General features: G+C 39.7%; 1 protein-coding gene across 3 annotated transcripts in view; it reads right to left on the bottom strand.

Moving 5' to 3' along the window:
• wasf1 (WASP family member 1) overlaps window positions 1-22283 on the bottom strand; it is a 141458-nt gene that overhangs the window by 118443 nt on the left and 732 nt on the right. The window lies entirely within an intron of this gene.

Genomic DNA, 22283 nt, shown 5'->3' with positions numbered 1-22283 from the left:
AGAGATGGTAAAAGATTTAAGTTGTGAACCTGCTTGTTTTGAAGGCAGTCTTGTTGGGGAACAAGCTGGGGAAGGAAGGCTACCCTAATTTGCTCCCTCTCTCTACCTTAGCCACACACAGTTGCAGACATCAACCTGTAGCCAGAGAACCCTCATCTGAGGGTAACTGGTCTGCATTTGGACCTCCAAAGCCAAGGCCAGTTGGTGAGAACTTCCAGATGTCCACTGGGACCAGAAGCTCATCTTCACATGAGAAGACTCCGGGTCGACAGTGCTGAGACCCTACAGACTTTATCCTTTTTTTTTAAAAAAAGGACCCATCCTCTAAAGCCCATCTCTGCAGAGAAACTCTGTCCTTTAGCTTGTCTGTATGAGTGTCTATGCACGTACTGGGGGAATTCTTTAGGAAGAGATAGTTATAGTCCCTGATTACAATTATGTGTTAACTAGATCCTGAAACTTGATTTAAAGGCGTTTTGTTTTATAATAAATTAATCATTGAGTTTTTTTTTTAAAAAAAGGAGCCTAGTCCAAATCTCTTTTCTTCTGGGTACTCTAAGTACCCAGAACAATTGACCATTTTGATGAGAAAATTAAACATTTAAATTAATGGTACGGCCTGCAAAGTAGTGGGGCCTGGTAATTCGTGCACTCCTCCCATCCCAGTCGTAACGATACCCTGACAATTCCCTACATTATATTCCATCTGCCTTCTTGTTGTCCACTTGCTTAACCTGCCACACAGCTTTTTGCAGCCTGTGTCCTCCTCTCAGCTTACATTCCCACCTAGCTTTACATCTCCAGCAAATTTTGCTACATTACTTAGACAAAGAAATGGATTGTAAATAGCATTGGCACCGGCACTGAATTGAACCATGCAGCACTCCAATAGTCGCACCCTTGAACGTGAAAGTGCTCAGTTTATCCATACTCTTTGCTTACTGCACGTTAACCAATCCTCTATCCATGCTAATATATTATTCCTAATTCCATGAGTCCTTTTCTTGCATTTTAATCTTTTGCGCAGCATCTTATTTAATACTTTTTGGAAATCCGAGTTTACTGATTCACTTTTATCTACCCTAGTTACAACCGCAAAAAGTTTGTAAACACAATTTCCCTTTCATAAAACCATGCTGATTTTGCCTGGTCATACTATAATTTTCTAAGTGCATTGTTAAGACTTCCTTAACAATAAATTCCAGTGTTTTCCCAATCAGGCTAAATTGCTGGTAGTTCTCTATTTTATCTCTCCCTTCTTTCTTGAAGAGCGCTGTTACATTTGCTAACTTCCAAGAATCCTTAGATTCTGGAAAAGTTCCAGAGGATTGGAGAACTGCCAATGTAACACCCATATTCAAAAAGGGAGGGAGACAAAAAACAGGTAACTATTGGCCAGTTAGTTTAACATCTGTTACTGGGATAATGTTAGAATCTATTATAAAGGATGCAATAACAAAGCATGTAGAAATGCATAAAATAATCAAGCAGAATTAACATGGCATCATTAAGGGGAAATCATGCCTGCAAAACGTATTAGAATTCTTTGAGGTAACTAGCAGGATAGATAAAAGGGGAACCCGTAGCTGTAATATATTTGCATTTCCAAATGGCATTCGATAAGGTACCGCACCTAAGGTTACTTAATAAGGTAAGAGCTCAAGGTGTTGGGGGTAAAATATTAGCATGGATAGAGGATTGGCTAACTAATAGGAAACAGAGTTGGGACAAGAGGGGCATTTTCAGGATTGCAACCTGTAACTAGTGGAGTACCATAGGGATCAGTGCTGGGGCCACAATTATTTATAATATATATTAATGATTTAGATGAGGGAAGTGAATGTACAATTGCCAAGTTTGTGGATGACAAAAATAAGTGGGAAGGCATGTGGTGAGGATGACACAAGGAGTCTACAGAGGGATAGAGACAGGTTAAGTGAGTGGGCAAAAACAAGGCAGATGGAATATAATGTGAGAAAATGTCAAGGTTTTGCAATTTGGCAGGAAGAATAGAAGAGCTAAATATTATTTAAATGGTAAGACTGCAGAAAGCTGCAGCAGGATTTGGGGGTCCTCATGCACGAATCCCAAAAAGCTAACATACAAGTTCAGCAGTTAATAGGGAAGGCAAATGTAATGTTGGCTTTTATTTCAAAGGGAATGGCGTATAAAACTAGTGAAGTCTTGCTAAAACTATACATGGCACCAGTTAGGTCACACCTAGGATACTGGGAACAGTTTTGATCCCCTTATTTAAGGAAAGATATACTGGCATTGGAGGCAGAACAGAGAAGGTTCACTGGGTTGATCTTGGGCATGGAGGGATTTTCTTATGAGGAGAGGTTGAGTAGGTTGGGCCTGGGCTCATTGGAGCTTAGAAGAATGAGAGGCAACCTTAATGAAACTTATAAAATTCTTAAGGGGCTTGACAGGGTAGGTGCTGAGAGGTTGTTTCCTCTGGTGGGACAGTCTAGGACCAGAGGGCACAATCTCAAAGCAAGGGGTTGCCCATTTAAGACAGATGAGGAGAAATTTCTTCTGAGGGTAGGGAATCCGTGGAATTCTTTACCCCAGAGGGCTGTAGAGGTTGGGTCGTTCAGCACATTCAAGGCTGAGAAAGACAGATTTTTAATCAGCAAGGGAATCAGGGTTATGGGGAAAAGGCAGGAAAGTGGAGTTGAGGGTTATCAGATCAGCCATGATCTCATTGAATGGTGGAGCAGGCTCGATGGGCTGAATGGCCTAATTCTGCTCCTACGTCTTTTGGTCTTATCCGCTGGGACCGTTGTACATTCTAGGGAATTTTGGGAAATCCTAACCATATCTCTGTAGCTATCCCTTTTATAACCTTAGTGTGTAGCCCATCAAGTTCTGGCGATTTGTCAGATTTTAGTCCCTTACATTATTTCAATACTTTTTCTCTGTCGATAAAGTGACCTTAAGTTCCACACTCTTACTATCCCCTTAGAAACCCTCTATTTCTGGTCTGCAAGTTGTATTTTCTACTGTGAAGACTGATACAACATAGTTGCTCAGTGTCTGCCATTTCTTCATTCTCCATAATTTCTTCTATGCCTGCCTCTAAGGGACTAAGATTTGCTCCTCCCTGGTACATTACCATCCATTTTTATATTCCTGGCTTATTTACTCAATTTTTTTTTCCTTTTTATCAACTTTTTGGTGGCCCTTTGCTGGTTTCTAAAACACTCCTAATCCTCAAGCTTACTATATTCTCTGCAACATTAATCTTTAATCGAATACTATCTTTAACTTCCCCAGTTAAGCCACGCATGGATCTTTCTTGCTGCGTGTGTTTTTAATAGAATACATTTTAGATTAATATTTTGAATTTAAAAAAATGTTTCCCACTGTATTTACCATCATAACCTTTAGTCTATTTACCCAATCAACCTTAACCAACTCTCATCTCATAACTATGTAATTAGCTTTGTTTAAGCTTAAGGTTTTTGTTTGTGACTGGAGTGTTGCATTCAAGCTTAATATGGAATTTAGTTGTATTATGACGACTTTTTCCTAAAGGATCTTTTACTTTGAGGTAACTAATTAACCCTAACTCATTGCACAATGCTATATCTAAAATAGCCTTATACCTAGTTGTTCACAATGTATTGTTCCAGGAAACTGTCACAAAAGCATTCTACAAACTCATCTCCCAAACCATCTTTGTCAATTTGATTTTCCCAGTCTATAAGATGATTGGAGTCCCCACAATTATTACATTGCCTTTGTTACAGCTCCAATTATTCACTGTTTAATGCTCTAACAGAATAACTACATTTAAGGGGCCTATAAATTACTCCAACAATATTGCCTCATTTTTCCTGCTAATATGTATTACTTCATACTTTTCTGCACTAAATTTCATTTCTACATGCTTACCCATTTCAGCATTCTGGCTGTTCTCCTAAAGTCAATTATTATCATCCTCATTGTTCATTGCATTTCTAGCCTTTGTATCATCCGCACACTTTGAAATTGTACCTTGTATACTGAAGTTCAAGTCAATAATACATATCAAAGAGTGGTGGTCCCTAATATTGACCACTGGGGAATATATTTCCCTTTAGTTTGAAAATGACATTCACCACTACTCTCTGCCTTCTGCTTCTGTCTCTTGGACAATTTTGTATCCATGCTGCCACTTTCCGTTTAATCTCAGTAGACTGGCCAATGGCAAGATCTGGCAGAGAGCCATCACAGAGGTGCTGGTCCTCTATACTCCTGTTAAATATGCCAATACAAGATTGCAATGATCTTAAGCAAGGGTGGCCTTTGCTGCACAGAGAAAGTAATTGCTGGTGAATCAAGAGTTCCTTATTTATAGAATGTCAGCATTTGCAATTTCACAAAATATATTTTTGCAACTAAAATCATGGTTCAAAGAACATAGCATCATTTGTTCCAAAAATACCATTTGAAAGTTATATTGTGAAATATACAGACAGCGTTGAGCACTACAAAAATGATTAATTGGTAGACTATGTTGGCATCAGGATAACAGACTTAACGTTATCTGTCCTTACTAAAGATGCTATTTAGATTATTTTTTTAAAAAAAATTACAAGATTGTTGTCTTGTTACAGGAATGGTATGACAACAGTCATGAAAAATAATAATTTCCATAATACTATTGTAATTTAAAGGTAGGTTAATAGTGGGGTTAGAGTTAGTTTCTCTGTATGTAGCTGTGTGTGTGGGGGGGCTTTAATTGAATTACAGATAGTTGGTTTGGGTGCTTTGATGTATTCAAAAGGAAACTAGGTTTCAAATGCAAAATACGTAAACATGGCTGAAGTTTTAGAATGTGAAGTGTGAAGAACATTTGCATTTTTAGATAAACCAGAAGCGTGAATTTCAAAGAGGGAGTAAGGTGTTACACCTAGCCAACAGAGGCTAAGCCAAACCGTGAGTTTATTTTTCCCAAAGATTACTGATAATTTGAGCACTGTGAAAGATTTATATTATGGAAAAAGTAAAGTTGCAAAGACATATTGGAACGATGGGTAAAGTTCAGTCAATGATGGAAGGGATGGAGGGAAGAAAAGGGAAATGGGAAAGTACAGTCAACCCTGATCTTGCTTCAACTGATATCCATATGCAGATATTTGAGCATGGGTCACAGAACAGCAGTGGCAGCAACCCTCGTCAACTTGACCACCCCATAGAGTGACTGGGCTGGAGATCAACTCAAACATAGACCGAGGATTGGTCGTGGCAACGCAACGTACTGTATTTTATATTTTCATGAAGGAGGGGAAACAAACTTGAGGGGCTAGTAGTTATTTTGACCCCAGAAAGAGATGATTCCCAACTTCCTAAATACCTCAAGTTTTGTACTGCACTAAACATGTCACTAAAGAAACATTAATTTGATCAAATATGCAAAAACATGCAAATATGTAGATATTTTTTATAATAAGGATAACTGCATTTTTGTTAACACATTAATATCAAACATGACATCTAAACTGTGCCAGTGTCTAACTCTGTATCACTCAACTGAAAGTAAACTAAATTTGCCAAACTATAATGCTGCTTGTAGTATGCACAAAGAAACTGGCCCTTAGAAAACACCCACCTACCAGTTTACAATTGAAGTTCACTTCTCCTATATCCATTACATTCTACTTCTAATGAGGACATATGTAAAAGATGAACAACCAATGCCCAAGTTAAATATGCAACGTCTAGTGATAACAAATATTTAAGTTTTATAGAACATTTCACAAAAAGCCTCTGTCCAAAATGCCTACTTTTATTGCAGTGAGGTTAAACAACGGGAAAATCACATATCCAAATGTAGCAATTAAGTGGTTTAGTTTTTCTTGCATAATATTCAATACCCTTAATCCAAGACAACTTTACTCATCATTCCTACTTTGTGATAGCCCAAACAGAACATACAAACACATTTTTTCTTTATTCTTTCATGGGATCTGGGTGTTGTGGACAAGGCCAGCATTTATTGCCCAACCCTAGTTTCCCATGGCTTGCTTGGCCACTTGTTGCATATCATTGCATTGTAACCAATTAAGAATGTCACCTGTGATAAGTCAACTGGATAGTAAACCTCTTCAAGTTACAATAGTAATTTTGTTTCCAACTTGAGATATTTTAACTTTGAGACAAAGGTCACTAGAATTCAATTAAGAAATCACGAGCAAAGCAGCAATAGCTAAAATAATAGATAAACATAGCTTTTGCTATACTTCAACCTCTAGAGTCAGAAAACTTGCATTTAAATTGCATACCATATTGTCAAAGATCACATGGCACTATTTCAAAGAACAGGGGAGTTATCCCCGGTGTCCTGGCCAATATGCATCCCTCAATTGAAATCACTAAAAATAGATTGTCTAATCATCATCACATTGCTATTTATGGGATCTTGAAAATCCACAAATCAACTGCTGTGTTTCCCACGTTACAACAGCAACCACACTTGAAAGGTGCTTAATTGGCTATAAAATGCTTTGGTATATCATGAGGTTGCGAAAGGCACTAGATATATACAAATCTTCCTTTTCTTTCTATTTGGAGAATACCCTGAAGTGTTTTACAACAAATAATTATTTCGCCAAGTGTTTTAATTGTTCTATAGGCAAACATGGCAGTTAATATTGGACACTGCAATGTTCTAGAACTGGCAAATGAATAGAAGCTAGAAATCATTCAAATACTCGTTAGGTACTTCCGGATGTGTACACATTTTTAGTTTGATATCCTCAAAAAATTCCATTGTTTAGGTCGGCACAGAGTGTCAGGAGACTAGATTGAAACCCACCGAGGTGGGCCATCATTGTGGCTGTATGATTGTAGTGACTTTTGGAGAGAATTCCAAGGTGAGATCTTCGAAGGTGAAGATTGGATCCTCGTGAGAGCAACAGAGCTTCAACAAGATTGAGTCAACCAATGTTTACTGACATCTGGGTGGTTTATTCAGAAATCCGTGAAATCTGTTTTGGTCGCATCTGCCATTTATTGTGGCATGGTGCTTGCGGTGTGTTCAACCACAAGTTGTCTGTTAATTCACATGTATCTCATATTAACCTTGAGTGGTACAAGATAGATATTATGAATAGTTTTATCTTAGTTGCCTTAGTAAAATTTATTTTTGTTTATTCAACACCAGTGGAATCTTGTGGTTTTATTCACTTAGCAAGCATCTTGAATATTAAACCAAATTTTGTCTAACCAAAAAAATGTTATTGGTTCCGAACTGGATCATACCAAACATTTGGGGATCTGGTCCAGGATCATAACATAACGAAACTCAAAACACACAAACGTACAGCCAAAAAGTGACAAGCATAGCCAAATGAGTCAAGCTAGCAAGAGAAAATAAATTTATTAAACCAAAAAATTAAATGAGCCCATTGTACATTCAACTCAGTTTTTCGACTCCCACTCTTAAAATGAAACAAACACACAGGCTATCGTATTAAACATACTCCCTGAAGAACCCAACAGGTACAAGCAAATCCAAGTAATACTGGCCCAAATTTAATTAAAATAGAACTTTCCAAGATTAATGTTAACTCATTGTATAAGGAGACTGAGAATAAATGATTGTCTACAATCATACATCCAACTCATATGGCCTGTTCCCAATGGCATAATACTTAAAACTAAATCAAAGAATTGTTACAGCACATGAGGCAGCCATTAGGCCCATTGCGTGCCTGCACCAGTTCTCCAAATGAGCATATGACTTAGTAGTGCCATTCTCCTGCCTTTTACCTGTACCATTCCACATTGTTTCTATTCAAATAATCATCTAATGCCCTCTTGAATGCCTCGATTGAGCCTGCCTCTACCACACTTCCAGACAGTGCATTCCAGATGCGAACCATTCGCTGTGAGAAAATGTTTTCTCTCATCACATTTGCTTCTTTTGCAAATCACCTTAATTCTGTGCCTTCTCATTCTTGATCCTTTTACAAGCGAGAACAGTTTCTCCCCATCTGCACTGTCCAGCCCCCTCATGATTTTGGACACCTCTATCAAATCTCCTCTTAATCTTCTCTCCAAGGAAAACAGTCCCATTCTCTCCAATCTATCTTCGCAACTGAAGTCTCTTATCCCTGGAACCATTCTTCTAAACCTCTTCTGCACTCCCTCTCCAATGCATTCACATTCTTCCTATATTGTGGCGCCCAGAACTGTACACAATACTCCAGCTGAGGTCTAAGTAGTGCTGTATATAAGCTCAACATAATCTTCTTACTCTTGTAATCTATGCCTCTATTAATAAAGTCCAAGACACTGTGTGCTTTATTAACTGCTCTCCGCCTATCCTGCCACCTTCAATAATCTATGCACATATACACAGGTTCCTCTGCTTCTACACCCCCTGAAGATTTGTAGCCCTTATTTTATATTGTCTCTCCATGTTCTTCCTACCAAAATGCATCACCTCTCACTTCTCCGCATTAAACTTCATCTGCCACTTGTGTCCAATCCACCAATTTGTCTATGTCCCTTTGAAGTTCTACATTGTCCCCCTCACACAGTTTACAATGCTTCCAAGTTTATCATCTGCAAACTTTGAAATTGTCCCTTGCACACCAAGATCTAGATCATTAATATATATCAATAAACGCAAGGGTCTCAATAACGGCCCAACACAAACCTTCCTCCAGCCTGAAGAATATCATTAACCAATACTCGATGTTTCCAATTACTCAGTAAATTTTGTATCCATGTCGCTACTGTCCCTTTCATTTCATGAGCTATAACTTTTCTCAAGTCTGTTGTGTGGCACTGTATAGAATGTCTTTTGAAAGTCCATGTACACCACATCAACAGCATTATCCTCATCCACCCTCTGTTACCCCTTCAAAAAACTCCAGCAAGTTAGTTAAACATGACTTCCCCTTTAGAAATCCATGCTGGCTCTTCCTAATCAACACATATTTTTCCATGTGACTGCTAATTCTATCCTGAATAACTGTTTCTAGAAGCTTCCCCACCACTAAAGTTAAACCAATTGGTCTGTAATTGCTGGGCTTATCCTTAAAACCTTTTTCTGAACAAGGGTATAATGCTTGCAATTCTCCACTCCTCTGGCAGCTCCCCAGTGTCTAGGGAAGACTGAAAGATTATGGCCAGTGCCCCCAAAATTTCCACTCTTACTTGTTTCAATATCTTTGGATGCATCCCATCCCTGTGCCTTGTCAACTTTAATTACCGACAGTTTATTCAACACTTCCTCACCATCAATCCTGAATCCTTCTAGTGACAAGAGTTTCCTCTCTGCCACCATGGCCTCAGTAGCATCTGCTTCCTGCTTAAAAACATCTTGCTACCTTTTCCCAATATTCAAACCATTTTAAAAAAGATAGCTAAATTGTTTTTAATTAAATAAATCTGTATTAGTTTTGATTCGTCTTACCAGCACGTTAACATGCAGTTAGCATACATAATTAGTGGAGGAGCAGAAAGAGGGGCAGAGAAGGAAATTAGATAAGGTTGACTGGTGAGGATGGGGGTGGAAGAGAGAAGAAAAGGACACAAGGGGTGGTGAAAAAGACGACAATGCAGAGCTGGTGGATGGAACAAGGGTGAGCAAATGACAGATCACACCCTGCACAGAATATTAGTTTACTTGAATCAATCAAGGCATAACTACTGGACTGTAAAATCTTCACATCATAATTTCAACCCCATAAAAAGATATTTATTTTTCTAATACTAGCTTGCACATTTATCAGCCTTAACAAAGAGAAATGTAGAGCCATTAATGAGATTTATTGCAATAAATAAGCTGCGAGTACTGCAAAATCCTCAAACACTCAGTATTCAAAAAGAAATTAAGATACTTAGTATACTATCTTCTTTCACGGCCCCTGTAGTCCCATTCACCCACCCACCCACCACTAAATTAAAAGTGAAATGTCACTGTCACTACACAAGTCTTATTAGTTGGGGCATAAATGAATTGCATATAATAAAACTGGCAGACAAAATATGTTACAGAAATTAGTTGATTTGATGGGAATTTGGACACGGATAGTTACGTGCTAATAGAATTTTTTTAGGTCAGGAGCTATAAGTGGTAAGATTATGGAACATATATGGAGAAGCAGGAAAGGAGAGTGAGTGAGTGAATGGGGCATGAGTGGGAAAGAGAAGAACGCGTGCGCACAGGCAGCACCAAATGGCTAGGCAGAATCAGAATTCTCTGCCCCAGAGAGCAGTGGAGGCTGGCTCATTAGATATATTGTTTTGAATGCAAGGTTTTATAAGATGGTCATGTTTTAGGACTGTCTCTTTAATTCAAGGTAAATGAAGGAACAAAGAGGATCACACAATCTATTTTGAAATCTGCCCAATAAGCAGCTTAGGTGACTTGGTTACTATGGGGATTGATGGGAAGGGGTGGGGGTCAAGTTGAGACATGCTGAACAAGTGCAAAGTTCTCATACGACATACTTCATAAAAGGTCAGAAGTGGGGATGTTCGATGATGATAGCACAATGTTAAACACCATTCCCGTCTCCTCAGATACTGAAGCAGTCCGTGGCCATTTGCAGCAAGATCTGGACAACGTTCAAATTTGGATTACAACTGGCAAGTAACATTCAAGCCACAGAAATGCTGGGCAATGACCATCTCCAACAAGACAGAATCCAATGATCTCCCTTTGACATTCAATGACACTAAGGTCGCCAAATCCCCCACTATCAACAACCTGGGGGTCACCATTGACTAGAAACTGATCTAGGTCAGCCATATAAATACTGAGACTGCAAGAGCAGGTCAGAGATTGGGAATTCTTCGGCGAGTAACTCACCTCCTGACTCCCCAAAGCCTGTCCACCATCTATAAAGGCACAAGTCAGGAGTGTGATGGAATACTCTCCACTTGCTAGGATGGGTGACTCCAAAAACATTCAAGAAGCTTGACACCATCCAGAACAAAGCAGCCCACTTGATTGGCACCCCATCCACCACCACTATTCACTCACTTCACCGCCAACACACAGTCAGCACAATAAGATACACTGCAGCAACTCACCAAGGTTCCTTTGACAGCTGCTTCCAAATTCACAGCCTCTACTGCCTGGAAAGACAAGGGCAGCAGATGCATGGGACCATCACCACCTGCAAGTTCCTCTCCAACCCACGCACCATCCTGACTTGGAACTATATTGCTGTTCCTTCACTGTCGCTGGGTCAAAATCCTACAACTTCCTAGCAGTACTGTGGGTGTACCTACATCACAAGAACTGCAGCAGTTCAAGCAGATGGCTCACCACCACCTCAAGGGCAATTAGGGATGGGTAATAAACGTAGGCCTAGCCAGCAACAACCACATCCTGTGAAAGAACTTTTTAAAAAACCTGAAAACAAAGGTAGGAGCAGCTGGGCAGATTTGTTTCTCTCTCTGTCTGAAATCTGAGACAGAGAAAGAGAGGTCTCACACAAAGACAAAGGACTGCAGCTTGTGTGGTCAACAGAGAACCCTGACACCTGTGAACTACAAAGCAGGATGCGGGAAGGAAGACTATCTCTGGTCAAAGAGCCGCATCCCGTGGCAATCTAAGGAATCTGAAAGATGAATTGCCAGTGTGGGTCTTATTGCTGATATTTGTTCAGGATATCTCAAAAACAGAAGAGCCTTTTGACAGTCACACAATGTTATGACTTGCCGTTCATTTCAAGGTCCTTCTTCTTTTCTCTACAATTTTCCAAATCCTGCTGTTGACAGTCACACAATGTTATGACTTGGCAAAATGGAGAGACTAGGAATGATGTTGGACTGGTTCCTGTAAAAACTGCAATTCTGTGTAAAGCAGTTAGTGAAGTATGACTGTGGCATGGAGTTTTTGGTTGTGTTAAAAAGTTACCGGGGGGGGGGCAGTATCTTTTCTGCAGTTTAGTGCATTAGCTACCTACTAGATATTGTTTGATGTTGCTTTAATTTAGTCTGTTATACCTCAAAACTTAAACCTTGTCATGCAATTCCTTAAAGTTGGTCACTGGGAATCAAATATCCTTTTAAAAAGTAATCGGTCTCAATGGGGATGCAACAACATTCAAGGCTTCATTAGACTGATCTTTGATCTACAAGGGAGTCAAGGTTTTTTGGGTGCTTGAGGGGGGAGCAGGAAAGTGGAGTCAAGATCCACAATCAGATCAGTCATGACCTTATTGAATTGAAATGCACAACAGGCTCAAAAAGGATGAAAGCAAAGAACTGCAGATGCTGGAAATCCAAAACAAAAACAAAAACACCTGGAAATACTCAGCAGGTCTGGCAGCATCGGTGGAGAAGAGCACAGTTGACGTTTCGACTCCTCATGACCCTTCAACAGTACTAAGTAGAAATAGAAAAGAGGTGAAATATAAACTGGTTTAAGTGGGGGGGGTTTGGGACAAGAAAAGCTAGGTAGAGGGTCAGTGATAGGTGGAAACAACCAAAAGATGTCACAGACAAAAGGACAAAGAGGTGTTGAAGGTGATATTATCTAAAGGAATTTGCTAATTAAGGGTAGAAAGCAGGACAAGCAAGGTACAGATAGCTCTAGTGGGGGTGGGGTGAAGGAATCTAAAACGGCTAAAAGGTAGAGATAAAACAATGGATGGAAATACATTTAAAAATAATGGATATAGGTGGGAAAAGAAAAATCTATATAAATTATTGGAAAAAACAAGAAGGAGGGGGAAAAAATGGAAAGGGGGTGGGGATGGAGGAGAGAGTTCATGATCTAAAATTATTGAATTCAATATTCAGTCCGGAAGGCTGTGAAGTGCCTAGTCAGAAAAGGGATAAAGTGGACATTGGAGTTGAGGGGGAGGCTGAAATATTGCATGTGATAAAAATATTAACTGATCAAAAAAACTAAAAGCTCAAGGAATCAAAAGCAAAGTGGCACCAGGCAAGGGAACATACATTAAACAGCAGGATTTGGAAAATTGTAGAGAAAAGAAGAAGGACCTTGAAATGAATGTATACAGATCATTGAATTTAGGACAGGTAGATAAGGTAGTCAAGAAGCATATGTGATATTCTAGGCTTCGGCCAATAAAGGAAAATATGAGGGCTAGAGCTGTATAAAACAGTTAGACCACAGCTACAGTACTGCACACCGTTCTGGTCACCTCATTGCAAGGGGAAAAAAAAGTGATCACACTTAGAGACGGTACAGGGGCAATTCATAGAAAAGATATTGCCAGGAATGGAGAATTTAGCTACAAAGCTATGAGGAAGATTGGATAGGCTGTCTTTTTTCCTTGGAATAGAAGAGACTAAGAGGAAATTTCATTGAGATGTATAAAGTTGAGGAGCCTGGATAGGAAGGCTGGATAAGAAGGACCTATTTCTGTTAGCAGTGAGGTCAATAACCAGGGGATATAGATTTACAGTAACTGATTTAAGGCTTAGAGAATAGTGAAGTCAGAATGTTTCCACCCAGAGGGTGGTGGATATCTGGAATTCATTGCCTGGAGTCAGAAACCCTCTGCACATTTAAAAAAAAAAACACAGATATGCACTTAAAGGATTACAGGTCAAGAGCCGAAAGGTGGGATAGCTCCTTTTGGCTGGTGTGGAGGCAATGGCTCAAATAGTTTCCTGTGCCACAAATCTTTATTTTTCTAGAATGAAATAGACTTACATTGGCATTGTACCTTTCATATTTTGGATGGCCAGGAGCTCTTTAGTAATTTAGTAATTAATTCATTGTTATGGAAAACACATCGGTCAATATTTGCAACTCAAACAGCACCAGGCATACTTGCTGCTTTTCTTCAAGGTAGTCCATGGTCTCCCTTACTTTTTGCTCTCCCTGTGCTCTTCCACACAGTCAGATTCTCCCCAAAAGGGCAAGCAGAAAGGATTAATGCTTCACCTCAAAAGATGACGATTTTGACACAAGCACATTGAGTATTGCATTGGAGCAACAATATAGATAATTTACAAAGTTCTGGAGCAGGTCTTTAACTCATAACTTACTGATTCCAATGCAAGAGTGTGAACCAAGATGAGCTGACAATTCTAATAGTAGAATGTGAAGAATGATGAATGTACATTTCATTGCTTTATAGCAAAAGCAAACCAAGCTATTGTACAATTAACAAAATCCTCATCAACTGCACTTCCTTTGTTACCTCTAGACTTGACTATCCTAGTGAACTCAGCAGTCTGATATTTTATCCTCTACAAATTTCAATTCATTCAAAACTCTGCTGCCTGTGTCCTAACTCATATCCTGTCCATGCATCACCTGTGCTTGCCGACCTGCACCCTTCCCAAGCCCTATACCTTCAATTTCCTCCGGCTTTATGAGATATCTGAGCTCCTCTAATTCTGCCTCGAGTTTTCCCAATTTTTATCATTGGTGCTGTGCATTCAGCTGTCAAGGCCATAAGCTCCAAAGCTCCCCGCTTAAACCTCTGCTTCTCCACCTTGCTTTCCTCCTTTAAGAGGCTCCTTGAAACTCACCTCTTATCATGCTTTCGGTTATCTGCCCTAATATCTTATTATGCAGCCTATGTCAAATATTGCTTTATAATACACATGCCAAATGCCTACAGATGTTTTTTTCAAAAGGATAAATGTGCAATACAATTACAAGATACTGTTGATGTAGCAGAAAAACTATTATTTCATGGATTTATATTACTGGGAGTGGAGCTGGGATTTAAAATGGCATCCTTGAAATTGTCAACTGCTATGTCCAGGAGAATAAAGTAAAGAAAAAGGGGAAACTTCAGTTCTACATTCAGTTCGTGGTCAGTCATCTTTGGAGATATGAATATTACAGTTTAGTAGATGATGCACAAAATTTTTGAACTCAAAAAATATAGAATTGATTTCCATTTCAATTCCAGTTTCACCAAGAAACGAGGAAAGACCATAAAGGCTTTTTTAAAAAACTTAGTTACTTTTTTCCCCAGGACAAAAACTCAATAGGCTTATTTCAGCGACAAGATAGGCCATTATACAAAAAAATTATATGCTGTGACAAATGGTTATTACACTGTTGAACCCATAAATAATTCAACAGACAGTAACAGGTAAAGGACGAGATCGTTTTAATTGGTAAGGCAATGGCACAGAACTCAAAAGGACAAATTGAAACAAAATACTAGCCGAAAACCAGCTTTAAAAAATATAATTGATGCTAATCTTCTGACAATAGTGCCACAGGTGAACCTTGTTATAACATTCATTAAAAAACAGTCCTCGATGGGGTAAATTCACAACTGCAGGATGGGCAGGTGAGAATCCCAGATTAGTATTCAGGCAGGATGTTTGAATCAGTGTACTTCAGACAATGAATGTTAGTTTGAACATTACTGATTGTTCATTCACTACTACTCTAATTAACTTGATTATTTGAGTTTAACAGGAGTAATTGTGGTTTGGTGAGATAACACTTTTGAGAGTCAGAATTAACGGAGGGGAGAGCAGAACCCGCGTCCAGGGTCAGACCAGTCTAACAGATGCTGCATGAAGGCAGTTCTTGACCCGGGGTAGGAATTACGATATTGCATGACAGTGCTGTTTGTTGTGGTTCATCCCAAGCAGCTCAATAACGCACATCTCTGCCATACAGGTTGTTTCCAGGTAGGCACATGAAGATAAACTGCATCTGCTATCAAATCTCTTTGGTCTGCCCAAAACTTGCTGGTCTTGCAATACAAAGAGCTGTCAATGACAAGGGTTGCAGATGGCGCATTCCAAGGTCCAGGACTACAGGCTGAGGGTCACTGTGCAGTGGATTCCTCAAGCTTTGAGATTCAGTGGGCAAAGGCCACAGTTTAAGGTCCTCCCAAAGCATGCCGAGGGGATGGAAACAGTGTAAAAACCACTCGGGCTGTGTGTTTGACATGAAATAAATATCGTAACTATAACCTGCAATTGCAAGTATAGCGAGGCCACACACTACATGGAAAGAAGCTGATTGAGTTTGGACTTTATGTAATGTTAAATTTGAACTGTTATGTCATGTACCTTTATAAATGGTATGAATAAAATATAGAGTTATGGAAAAAAAGATATAGCACAACAAATTTTCTGAGTTAGAAGCTAACCCAAAGTAAAACAAAAAAAAAAATCCTTTCAGCTATTTAGGATAGAAGAGTGCTTTTTGGTTGCAGTGCATGTTGTGGAGTAGTTTTAAAATGTGCAGAGTTGCTACTCTTAGCAAATCATACATGTTGATCCATCAAAAATAAATCAGTTTACGGATTTGTCACCGACCTCATCTTACCTGGGTATTCATTATTTTGGCTGAAGGAAAGATTGGAGAAGTGCACATGAAAGCATTTGTAAGTTTAAGATACCCAGTTTTTGTGTAAAAAGGGACACATGGTTACAACTCTGACCTTCCTGTCTGATGCTGAACATTCTCTACCCAAATGACTCAGTTTCATCCCATTACACCCTATCTCAATTAATTGCAGGCTCGGCCCGATGTTGAACTCTTCTTTGGTCGCCTTTGTTTCCATGCTCATTTCTCTGGGCAGGAGCCCTCCTCCAGTTCAATGGATCCTTTCACCCGCCTCCAGTATTCTCCCTCTACCTGGACCCCTCCCTCCGGCCTCTTACCTGCTCTCGATCTTTTCATCGCGAAATGTTGGCATGACATCGGCCGTCTTAATTTCTCTGTTCCTATCACCTGTCTCCTTCTGAACTTGCTCAACTCCGTTCTCTCAAGTCCAACTCTGACTTTGTTATCAAACCTGCTGGTGGTGCTGTTGTTGTCTGATATACTGACCTCTACCTCGCAGAGGCTGAGCACCAACTCTCAAACACTTCTTGCTACATCCTCCGGACCATGACAACATATCAACAATTTCCAGCTTCCTGGTCGTAACTGCTTCCTTTTCGCAATGATGTCCAGTCTCTATACCCCCATCAGGGCATTGAGGGTTCTCTCAGATTCTTCCTAGAACAGGGGCCCAAACAACCCTCCATCCACCACCACTCTCCTCTGCCTGGCTGAACTTTTATCTCAGAAAAACTTCTCTAATGTGTCTCACTTCCTCCAAATAAAAGGTGTGGCTATCAGTACTCCCATGGGCCCCAGTTATAATGCCTGCCTTTTTGTGGGGTAAGAACATTCCTTGTTCCAGTCCTACTCAGACCCCCTTCCACAACTCTCTTTTTGGCACATCGATGACTGTATCGATGTTGCTTCATGCTCTCGTCTGGACTTGGAAAGATTTATCGATTTTGCTTTCAATTTCCACCACTCCCATCTTCACATAGTCCATCTTTGACATTTCCTTTCCTCGACTTCTCCCTAACTCCTATAGCTACCTCGACTACAGCTCCTCACACCCTGCTTCTTGTAAGGACCCCATGCTATTCTCCCAGTTCTTCCGCCTCCGTCACATCATTTCCAATGATGCCACGTTCCAAAACAGCACTTCTGACATCAGTTCCTTTTTCCCTAACCGAGGGTTCCCTCCCATTGTGGTTGACAGGCCGTCAACTATGTCATACCCATCTCCCCCACCTCTACCCTCATCCTTTCCCCTCCCTCCCTCCCAGAATCATGATAGAGTCCCCGTTGCCCTCACTTTTCACCCCACCAGCCTCTGTATTCAAAGTGTCATCCTCCGCCAACTCCAGCATGACGCCGCCAAACACATCTTCCCCTCAGGTCCCCCCCACCCCATCTGCATTCCGCAGGGGCCATTACCTCTGTGGCACCCTGATCCAATCCCCCGTCACCCCCAACTCCTCAAATCTTTCCCACGACACCTTCCCATGCAAACACAGAAGATGCAACACCTGTCCCTTGACTCCTCCCTCCTCACCATCCAAGGCCCCAAACACTCCTTTCAGGTGAAACAGCGCTTCACTTGCACCTCCTTCAATTTAGTCTATTGTTTGCTGCTCCGAATGCGACCTTCCTCTACTACATTGGGGAGATTAAACGCAGACTGGGTGACCACTTTGCGGAACATCTTCGCTCAGTTCGCAGGCATGACCCAGACCTTTCTGTTGCTTGCCATTTCAACACACCATCCTGCTCCCATGCCTGTCCTTGACCTGCTGCAATGTTCCAGTGAAGCCCAATGCAAACTAGAAAAATAACAACTCATCTTCCAATTAGGCACTTTACAGCCTTCTGGACTTAACATTGAGTTCAACAACTTCAGACTATGAACTCGCTCCTCCCTCTTGGCCCCTTTTTTAATCCAATTATATTTATTCATTCAATTATTTTTAAAATCCTTTTCTCCCCCAAAACAGCACTGACTCTTGTTCTGCTATTAACACATTCTGCTACCTTACCTTTATGCCACTATCAACACCATGATATATTTGTCAAATTTCTCCTTAGCCCCCAACTATCCCTGATCTATTTTGCTCCACCCTCTCAAACAGTTTAAATACCATCAAATTTCTACTTCTCTTTAGCTCTATGTCATATGGACTTGAAACATTAACTCTTTCTCTCGCCACAAATGCTGCCAGACTTGTGGAATTTTTCCAGCATTTTTATGTTTATTTCAGATTTTCAGCATCAGTAGTATTTTGCTTTTAACATGGTTAGAACTCCCTTGGTTACTCAAACATCCAAATCAAAATTAGCTAGCATGGGTCAACTTTGGAAAGTGGAACTGTGGGATTTGCTTATGGGAGTACCTTACACTGCCAAGCCCAAGAATGGATTTACAGCAAACCTTGCTTGGAACTGTTGTCTCAGTGAGAAAAGGGTGAAAAAAAAAACTAGAGAACTTTGTTCTGAATAGAAGTCACAACACTAATTCATTGTTATGGAATTTGTGTCATTTTCATTTATCATCTGTCAATGATTTAACTTTCTATGACAAGCAAAGCCATTACTGCCCATGGCATTGCTTTATGTAAAGTACAATATACAGCCTTGTCATGCTAGTACTATACTCATGTGACTTATGACAACTTAAAAGTACTGTTCATATCTTTTAAATTAATAACTGTCATAATTGATAACATACCAACTATTCAATATTACAATAAGCAGTCTTTAGTTTAAATAAACTAATACATTAAATAGCAAGAATTGCACCTTTTCATATTTGGCACTTCCAGTGAACTAGCTACATACACTCAAAGATGCCAGATGAAATATTTATTTACAATACTACATCTGAATTGCAAATGAACTGATAAGGGATATGCATTGCCCTTTCATGATAAATAATGATCTGCTCAAATTTAGAAAAGCCATAACTAATTTTACGTACATTTGTCAACATCAAATAGACAGCCTCAATTCAATATAAATGTCAAATACCTTTCATTATTCTATTTCTTAACAACTTCTCCCAATTTGTATTTTTCCAGGTCATAAAGCAAGATAATGAAATGCATAATATTGAAACAACTGCTTTGCAAGAAAGATTGTTTGGCAGTATTATTTGATGTAGCAAAATAAGTAGACCGGTAGAGCAAAATCTTTGTTTATGTAAAAGATTAAGGATTCGCCATGAATCATATTTTCTGTATATAAGGTTTATACCAAGATGCAAGGCATTTAATGAGATAATACAGAAATATTCAAACATTTCTCCATAAATTTTTTAAAAACCTGTTAGATTTTGAAAGAGAAATTCATTTACACTATTTTCCAAAATTTTAAATTTTATTGAAGTCAACGTTTCTTTTTATACCTTGATATTCTCTGCCTACTCAAGCACAAAATAATGTTTCGAATTGTTTAAACCATTTTACAAATTTATGAAAACATTGATGGCTAGCTTCAATTTTCAAATAGTAACAAAGTAACAAATATGCAGCTGCATTGAAACTAAGACAATAATGATTAATCAAAATAAGAGTTAAAATATTGGGTGGAATTTCCTGTGCATTTGCGCCCAAGGTACACAATCAAGACACAAAGCAAATACCAACTTTAAAAAGATCAAGCAACAATATACAACACAATTACCTCAATCTTTTATATCTGTCTATTAATCCTTGACCCAAACATATTTCGGTTCAAGATAAAACCTTTGACCATGCAAGTCTTATATGCAAATTTCCTTAAATTATGCTGGATCAAAACGGATGTAAAATTAGACACAGAATTTAGGTGCTGCAGGGAAGTTATTTTTGTTTTAATTTAATGACATTTTTATGGCTTCAGCAAGAGTCATGTAAAAATTTTAAAACTTCCACAATTGCACATTCTTAAAAATGCGATGCCTTTTATAGATAAATGGTTAGATCACTTGAAACATTTAATTTTTATACTGAAAAGGAATAAGTGGTGAAAGGTCCACATTTTCCTCAGGTTCTGACGTTCGTGCTGATTTCTATTTGTTTATTAATATTGAAGGATAAACTGATAGCAGCAAAATGGACACTTGAATGGGGGCAATTTTAGGCAAGACTGTCCAATTTGGCCACCCAAGATATGCTTTCCTGGTTGGCCTTCCACCTGCCATCCTTGAGCTCATATGAAACACTGCTGCCAATACCTAACTCACATTAAGTCCCATTCACTTATTATCCATGTGCTTGTGTTCAACAGTATCTCAAACTTAAAATGATCATTCTGGTGTTCAAGTCCCTCCATGGTCATGCATGTCAGCCCTACAGACCTCCAAGAACTCTCCATTCCTGGCCATATGTGCATATCCCCATTTCTGCCATGCCTTCAACCGTCTTGGGACTAAATTCTGGAATTCTTTCCTTTAAATGTCTCCATTGCTAATGTCCTACAAGATGCTCCTTAAACACTACCTTTGGTTACATGTTGTAATATGGTCCATTGCCCACTTTTGTATAATAATTGTGAAGCACCTTGGGACTTTTTAAAACGAATTCATTTCTGGGATGTGGGCATCACTGGCTAGGTCAGCATTTAGTGCCCATCCCCAAATGCCCTTGAGACGGTGGTGGTAAGCTGCCTTCTTGAACCGCTGCAGTCCATAGGTACACACACAGTGCTGTTAGGGAGGGAGTTCCAGAATTTTGACCCAGCGACAATGAAGGAACAGCGATATTTTTCCAAGTCAGGATGGTGAGTGGCTTGGAGGGACTTACAGGTGGTGGTGTTCCCATTGACAAAGGTGCTTTAAAAAGTTCTACATTAGAAGAGAGATGTGTTTCAATCTCAGGAATACGCACACAAAAAAAAATAAAAACACCAGCAAGAGAAATCATGCTGATTTTGTTGTGAAAGTCGTTAGGAAACAGGATTGAACGCAATCTGATAATTATCCTTTCTTTGAACATGTAAACCTGGAAAAAAATGCCCATCTCAGAAATGCCTTTAATTTAAAAAAAAGTCGAGAACATCCACTATTATTTTGTCCTTTCGCTGGATCTGGAAATCGCTTAAAATAATCACTGCTGCAGATTTAAAAGTCGTTTGTAAATCCAGCTCTGCTTTGAAAAGCAGTAATTCCGTCCGCATGTAAATGCAGTACAGTAAAACAAAGACCCATCCGCAATAAACTGGGCTTTTATAAGTTATCTCTTAAATCGAGGCAGCTCTCTGCTCCACTCGCTTATAGCGGATCCTTGCTTTATTTTGCGCTCCCTTCAAAATTATTGAGACACTTCAGGAGGCAGGACGCGTGTGGGAAGGTGTAAAATTGAGACAAAATACTCAGGAGCTCAGGTCTGCGATCAACCTCTGGCGTGGGAATCAAGTACTGCGGGCGGCAGAGTTTAAAGCAGAAAACATGGTTCAGCCTTTCCAAGCCCAAAAGACGATGTTTTGTGCATTAGGTCAAGGGGGCGGGAAGGAAGACAGCCGAGTAAAGTTGCTCGATACACAACATTGTCAGATAAGCAGGACGCTTCTCATACCCCGCAATCAAATGTGTTTGATGCACAATAAATTAGCGACCGTTTGTATTCTGCGATACGAGCGCACCACTTCTGCGCACATGAAGTCCTGTCCGTGAAAGGGCAGCATTTAAAAAACTTTACAAATGCAGGGAAGAGAAAATAAAAAGACACCGTGCATTGCGCACGGTTTATAAAATACACAACTCTGCTGACTGGAATGGGGGTGCGGGAGAAACACCTCAGTCATTGTAACCTCTGGCTCATAAAACAAATCCCCCACCCCTTACTCTAGTGTGGAAATTGATTGGATAGGGTCCAGTCGGCTTCACAAAACCGAAAAGCACAAGGTACAAAACAGCAAACGCTGGAAATATTCGACAACTTTACAATCCGTGTTAGTGAGAAAAATGGGGGTGGGAAGAGCCTCTGGCTTCCAAGTGCACGATCTCGAGTGAGTGAGCGAGCGTGTAAGAGAGTGAGTTAGTAGTTGCAGAAAGCTCAGACTCCTG

This window comes from Carcharodon carcharias, chromosome 5 (genome assembly GCF_017639515.1).
Source record: "Carcharodon carcharias isolate sCarCar2 chromosome 5, sCarCar2.pri, whole genome shotgun sequence".
NCBI classification, from domain to species: domain Eukaryota; kingdom Metazoa; phylum Chordata; class Chondrichthyes; order Lamniformes; family Lamnidae; genus Carcharodon; species Carcharodon carcharias.
This window is presented reverse-complemented; position numbering and strand designations above follow the sequence as displayed.